General features: G+C 51.8%; 1 long non-coding RNA gene across 1 annotated transcript; it reads left to right on the top strand.

Annotated features, from left to right (window-relative positions):
- The first annotated feature begins 2,561 nt into the window (after window positions 1–2,561).
- LOC138434753 (uncharacterized) lies at window positions 2,562–7,093 on the top strand. Its single transcript, XR_011254848.1, has 2 exons — window positions 2,562–2,813; window positions 5,360–7,093. It is a non-coding gene; the product is annotated as an uncharacterized lncRNA (long non-coding RNA).
- Window positions 7,094–7,425: the final 332 nt, after the last annotated feature.

Genomic DNA, 7,425 nt, shown 5'->3' with positions numbered 1-7,425 from the left:
ATCCATACGTGTCTACTGGAAAAACCATAGCTTTGCTGCTGCTGCTGCTGCTAAGTCGCTTCAGTCGTGTCCGACTCTGTGCAACCCCATAGACGGTAGGCCACCAGGCTCCCCCATCCCTGGGATTCTCCAGGCAAAAACACTGGAGTGGGTTGCCATTTCCTTCTCCAATGCATGAAAGTGAAAAGTGAAAGTGAAGTCGCTCAGTTGTGTCCGACTTGTAGCAACTCCATGGACTGCAGCCCACCAGACTCCTCCGTCCATGGGATTTTCCAGGCAAGAGTACTGGAGTGGGTTGCCATTGCCTTCTCTGTAGCTTTGACTAGACAGACATTTTTTCATCAAGGTAATGCCTCCGCTTTTTAATATTCTGCCTAGGTTGGCCATAGCTTTTCTTCTAAGGAGTAAGCGTCTTTTAATTTCATGGCTGCAGTCACCATCTGCAATGATTTTGGAGCCCAAGAAAATAAAGTCTCTCACTGTTTCCATTGTTTCCCCATCTATTTGCCATGAAGTGATGGGACCAGAAGTCCCATCAGAATACATGAAGTGAGTAATACCTCATCTGCTCAATGGGGTATTATTACCAGGTCTGGACTGGCATAAAAGATCCAGTGCAGGAGGGATCCTGGCTTGTATCCAGCACTCAGTGCATGCTCCCTCTCTGCAGAAACAGTTCTAATTTGGAGCAAGGTTCAGACAGGTGTGGGTTTTTTGGAAGTGGGGGTAGGGAGGAAGGCGGAAGAGAGAGTGAAACCACAGAGGCAGAGGAGGCTCTGGGAGAAAAAGAGGAGCCTGAGGGCTGGACCCTGAAGGACCGGGATACACACCAGAAGATAACTGTGATCAGGGTGCTCTCAGGCCTCACATCCCTCAGGTACCAGGCAGCTCACAAAGACCCTCCTTGTCCACAAGCTCATTTGAGCCTGTCCAGCCCCTTGGGGAGGCAGGCAGACATGACTGATGATTGTGTTTAGTCGCTTCATTTGCGTCTGACTCTTGAGACCCATGGACTGTAGCCTACCAGGCTCCTCTGTCCATGGGATTCTCCAGGCAAGAATACTGTAGTGAGTTACCATTTCCTACTCCAGGGGATCTTCCCAACTGAGGGACCAAACCCATGTCTCTTATGTCTCCTGCACTGGCAGGTGAATTCTTTACCACTAGTGCTACCTGGGAATCCCTGACTGATGACTGTTTATGCCCATTTCATGGGTGAGGAAACTGAGGTTCGAGAGGCAGCAATGTACAGCTGTCTCATCTCCCCCACTAGAAGTTAAGGTCCTCAGGTTCAAGGGCTGCCTACTCCCATTTCTGTCTCCTCAGGGCTGACACTGCAGACTAAAAATAGGAGTGGGTATTCATCCGTGGGTTTCCAGCCCCAGCAGATCCCACACCCTCTTTTATAATAAGTTTCTGGCAATATTGCGCTTCCCTGGTGGCTCAGACGGTAAAGAATCCTCCTGCAATGCCGGAGACCTGGATTTGATTTGTAGGTTGAGAAGATCCCGTGGACAAGGGACTGACTATCCACTCCAGTACTCTGGCCTGGAGAAGTCCATGGACAGAGGAACCTGGCAGGCTACAGTCTATGGGGTCGCAGAGTCAGACACGACTGAGTGACTTTCACTTCTGGCAATATTGCTTTCCTGTAATGGGATGAAATTCACAGATAAAATATCCTATTCACATACTCCTATTTTTGTTAAAAAAAAATAAAAATCAAGATTGTGCCCTAACTGAAACATAAAGAAGAAATGAAGTTCGTGTTTTTTTTCCCTCATGATTTAATTATTAGTTGCTATATAATTGACATAAAACATTGAAGTTTCAGATGTATAACTTAATTTGATATTTGTATACACTGAAATGATTCCCACAATGTCTAGCTAACATCTAGTTACATTTTTTTTCTTGTGTTGAGAATTTGTAAGATCCACTCTCAGCGACTTTTGAATTACCATACAGCATTATTTTTAGCCACCATGCAGTACACCCATGAGTTATTCATTGTACTAACTGGAAATGTGTAGACATTTATTTATTTGCCTTGTAAATACACAGGCCGGCTGACACTTGCAAAACAGGGCTTCTCAAAAGGAAATGTGCATAGGAGTTACCCGAAGATCTTGTTAAAGTGCAGATTCTGAACAGCAGGTCTGGGGAAGGACCTGAGAACCTGCAGCTCTAACCAGCTCCTGGGTGCTGCCCAGCTGCTGCTCCGCGGGCGCGCTGGCGGGAGAAGAAATGTCTTCTGTTCCCTGGATCCGCGCATTGCACCCGCCTTCCCAGCGAGGCCTCCGCCCAGAGCCGCCCCTTCCCCAGTCCCGAGCGAGGTGCAGTCCCGTCGAGACGGCCCGGAACAAACGCTACCCAGGTAAGCGCCCGCCCTGCCGCCAAGCCTCATTCCTGGCACCCACGTGGCTGGATGCCCGCTGCCGAGACAGCAGTTCCCACGGGAGGAGCCCGCCGGGGGGTTCTGGCCGCTGGGGAGGGCGGGGCGGCCCGGGAATTGACGTCTGAAGGGGCGGGGTCTTTGACTCCCACGTCCAGTCGGCCCCACCCTATATCCTGACGGAGCTCGCAGCTTGGCCTAGTAAATTCCAGGGCACTGTCTTCTTGCCGGAGCGCCCTCCCATCCCTCTGTCTCCCACTCCTCCCTCCTTCCTTTGCCCTCGGTCTGACTTAGGCCTCCGTCGTGGGGAGCCCAGATGAATCCAGAGGTTCCCTCTCCTGAGAAACTCTCAGTCTGGAGGCCAGCAAACAGGCAAACCGACACCTTTCACCTTTAAGCGGGTGTTCTGTCAAAGGAGGTATGTGGGAGGGAACTCATTGCCAACCTTGTGGGTGCCAATCAGGGAAGGTTTCTTGGAGGAGGCAGGAGCTCAGCAGGGCGTGATGACTACCGAGGGATCCCTTAGACAGCCCTCTCTCCCAGAGTCCCCACCTGGCCAGGGTGCTGACTTGGGGCACCAGCTGGGGCGTTGCTGCTGTAAGGATTCCAGAGGACCCCATTTTAGGGGTCGGGGTAGAGCAGAGAGGCCTGGGTTTGAGGCCCAGGTTTGCTGCTGACATACTGTGAGCCTCCTGGAGCAAGCCCTTTTCCTGTCTGGGCCACTATAAAGGGACAGGACCTGAGGATCCCCCAAGGCCAGTCTGGCTCCGAACCCTGCAATCCCTTCGTGGCCAGTGAGGAAAATTTGTCATCTCTAAGGTGGGGAGGCGGGGAGTCCAGGCAGCTGGCTTATGCAGGGCTGGAGCCAGCTTTGGGCGGTGGAGTGGGTTCCGGAGAGACTGAGGAGGTCTCCCACCCGAGAGCTTGGCCAGACCAATCCACTTTCTGGGCTCTGCTGGAAGGCCAAGCATTAACCCATGACAACAGGAATGCCAAATGCCCCTCCCTCCCAGGACAACTGCACCACACCCTAAAAGCACTTTTTTTAAAAAAAATATATTTTTTAATGTGACACACTGCTTTATTTATGCATTTTTGGCTGTGCTAGATCTTGCTTGCTGCACAGGTGCTTTCTCTAGTTGCAGAGTAGGGGCTACCCTCATGTTGCTGTGTGCGGACTTCTGTTGTGGAGCACAGGCTCTAGGCACGTGGGTTCAGTAGTTGCAGCCTTTGGGCTCAGTAGTTGTGGCTCACGGGCTCAGTGGCTCCTCAGCGTATGGAATCTTCTCGGACCAGGGATCAAACCCACGTTCCTTGTATTGGCAGGTGGATTCTTATCCGCTGAGTCACCAGGGAAGTCCCAAAGCAGTTTTCTTCCTTTCTTCCATCTCGTTTGATCCTCAGAAACTTGGTGTTACTGCCATTTGACAGATGAGAAAACTGAGGTCCAGAGAAGCCAAGTCATTAGTGCAAGGAATCAGAACAACTAAGAAGATATCCCAGGACTTGAACCCAGTAACCCATCCGTGTTTTAGGAAAAGTTTCCTGGATCTCTTGGGTCTGAATTGTCCAGGAAGTACAACCCTTCCAACCCTTGAACATGGGGCCCTAAATTCCCATCAAGATCCTTGACTTTTTTTTTTAAATTTATGTTTATTTATTTGGCTGCAATGGGTCTTAGTTGCAGCACGTGAAACCTTTTAGTTGTGGCACATGCGATTTAGTTCTCTGGCCAGGGATCGAACCCGGGGTTCCTGCATTGGGAGCGCAGTCTTAGCCACTGGACTTCCAGGGCAGTCCCAAGATCCTTGGCTATTAGAGCTGGAAAGCTGAAGCTGTCACTCTACAGATGGGGAAACTGAGGCTGTAGAGAGGAATGATCTTGCCCAATCACCAGATAAGGCCCTGGCCTCCACCTCTAGGGTCTCAGATGAAGTTCCTGGGGCTTTTACAGCTCCCTGTCCTGCTGGTGACTTGGAGACCTCTGTTTGTGGACAGTGGGGATGGAGCGTTTAGGGCAAGAAAACTCCAAGTCACAGAGAGAGCCTGACAGGAATGGGGAAGGGTTAGGTCTATGGCAGCCCACTCCAGTACTCTTGCCTGGAAAATTCCATGGACAGAGGAGCCTGGTAGGCTACAGTCCATGGGGTCGCAAAGAGTCAGACATGACTAAGCGACTTCACTTTCTTTCTTTAGGTCTTAGAAAATATGTTTTGCCTTTAGGCTTTGTTTCCGAAGTTGAAGGTGTGTCACTAAAACAAGGAGGAGATGGTGATGGGTTTTATTTGGTTTTGTTTCACACTGTTTGCTTCCTAGGCAGGATCTTAAGCCTTGTCTGCAGAGGTGGACGGTGCTGAGCCAACCCCTGGCCAGGCTTGCTCCCCTCTGGGCTCAAGGGCTGGGCTTTGACATGATTTTAGGGCTGAGCCTATGTCAGGCACAGATAGAGGTGGGAGATGTGTGGCCCCATCATAGCCCAACCCAGAACCAGGGTGGGGTGCTGTCTGTGCCTGGGTGGAGATCTTTGTCACCGGGCTCAGGTCCAGTTTATGACCAAGGTCAGGGCTCATCTTGGGATCAGGGAGTAGGGAGAAGCAGCCCCTTGGTCCCTCCCAGGACAGACCCAGCCCAAGAGGTTGAGTCAGACAGTCCGGTTGGGAATCCACAGGCTTCCTTTAGGCTCCTGGGCTGGAGCAGAGGCTCTGGTGATGCCCAGGCTCTCGGTAACCATCAGGTGTGTCTTGAGGGGAGGGGGACTTCCCCTCACCTCCACCTCCACCCAATATCCTCCCACCAGACGACCTGAGCACCAGAACTCTGGACCCTCCTTGCACTGGTTGTGCTCCAGCCTCTGGAGTTTACAGAGGCAAGTGGTGTAGGTCAAGGCCTCTGTCCTCAGGGTTTGCTGGGCAACTGACTACCCAGGAAAAATAACCAAAAGCCCTCCACTGTCTTGATTTGTAGCCACCTATGATGGTGTTGGAGAAGACTCTTGAGAGTCCCTTGGACTGCAAGGAGATCCAACCAGTCCATTCTGAAGGAGATCAGCCCTGGGATTTCTTTGGAAGGAATGATGCTAAAGCTGAAACTCCAGTACTTTGGCCACCTCATGCGAAGAGTTGACTCATTGGAAAAGACTCTGATGCTGGGAGGGATTGGGAGCAGGAGGAGAAGGGGATGACAGAGGATGAGATGGCTGGGTGGCATCACTGACTCGATGGATGTGAATCTGAGTGAACTCCGGGAGTTGGTGATGGACAGGGAGGCCTGGCATGCTGCGATTCATGGGGTCGCAAAGAGTCGGACACGACTGAGCGACTGAACTGAACTGATGTGTTGCCACTGCGTGTGGCATCGGGAAGAGATTCGCAGCATCGTGTCTTGCAAACAGGAGGAGCCGGCTCTAACACACCACCAGCTCTGTCCCGGGACAGGCCCACTGCTGTGTCCACGGGCAGGTAGGGCTGGGGTCCTGCTAGCGCACAGGGCTGGGGTGCCCTCCAGGGTTTCCTGTCCTCCTCTTGTGCCTGTTGGTGTGAAGGTAATGGTGATGATGACCCTGACTGATGTCGTACTTGTGATGGTTGAGGCTTCAGTTGCTGCTACTGACCTCAGTCAAGGAAATACCTCCATCCCCCAAGGGGGACTGCCAGGAGGTGCCCAGGAGGATGAGGGCCTCCCCAGGGCTGTATCGTGGCTCTGTTGAGGACACTGGAAGCCTGACGTGGCCTTATGGACACATGTCCCGCCATCTCCTACTTCCCCTGTGCAGTGATGACCTAGTCTCATATCTCACTGAGGAAACAGGAGCCCAACATGGTGGGAAGCCCTGCCCTCACCTCTACTGACCCTGTACCCCTTCCTGCACCCAGTCCATCTTCTTCCCCACTCATTCCTCTAATCAAAGGATGGCCCTTAGTTGCCTTCCATTGATAGGAAAAAAAAAAAAAAAGCTCTTTCTGCGGCTCCCTATTTACTTATTTATTGGCTGTACTCCATGGCAGGTGGGATCTGACCAGGGATCAAACCTGTGCCCCTGTAGTGGAAGCTCTGTCTCAACCTCACCTCCTCCAACCCCAGCTCCCTCTGCTCTGGCTACATGGGCCACCTGTCTGTCCCACAAGCACAGCAATCGTGTTCCAGCCTCAGGGTCTTGGAGTTCACAGTCGCCCCAGGACTCTGTACATCAGCTTCAGCTTGAGTTCAGGGTCCTTCCTATACCCCACCTCCCAAGAGGCTCCCACAGTTCTTCTCCATCTCATTCTCCTCGAGTTTCCTGCCTGCAGCATCCTCATCTCCTTGCATGTCACTGGTTCTACTGTCTTCCCACTGGATTGTAAGTTCCGTGGGGTAGGGACCGTATTCTCTGCTGTACTGGTACCTGGCTGGTGCTCGATAAAAGGACATGGAATAAGTGAATAGATGTCTGTGTTTCTTTCCTCTGTATTCTCCCGGGTCATTGCTACCATCTTGTTTGAGTGACCTGGCCTGCTTTCTGCTCTGCGCTGGGCTGTAAAGGTAAGGGGCAGTGTGCCATCTGGACTTGGCCAGAGTGTGAAGGATGGCCTAGGGCACCACTGGGCACCTGTAGTGGTGGCAGCAGAAATAGATAGGTGATTGCAAGGGGCTTTGGGTCTGGCCAGTGTTGAAGATCCAGAGGCCTCTGACTTGGGTTTCAATAAAGAAGGCAGCATCTCCTCCAGGCGTCATGTCATCATTACCACCCGGCTTCCTTTCTTTTTTTTCCTTCTTACAATTCAATAAATTTTTATTTTATTTTTTACCACCAGACATTTGTTGGTTTTTGGCTGCCCTACAGCCAAACCCCTTTCTCTTTAGAGGGAAGCCCCACTACATGAGTCTTGACGGACAACCTACTGCTGAAGCTAAGGGGCCCACAGGCCCCTCCTCCCACTCCCTGGCATGGACACATGACTTGGGCTCGGCCAAGTGGATGCCTCAGCCCAGGGCTTTGAATCTTGAGTGAGTGATGCAAATATAGGAGGGTTTAGAATTCACTCAGAAAGGTC

Source organism: Ovis canadensis, chromosome 2, assembly GCF_042477335.2.
Source record: "Ovis canadensis isolate MfBH-ARS-UI-01 breed Bighorn chromosome 2, ARS-UI_OviCan_v2, whole genome shotgun sequence".
In the NCBI taxonomy this organism is placed as follows: Eukaryota; Metazoa; Chordata; class Mammalia; order Artiodactyla; family Bovidae; genus Ovis; species Ovis canadensis.
The sequence above is the reverse complement of the archived record's forward strand: the minus strand, read 5'-3'. Positions and strand labels throughout refer to the sequence as shown.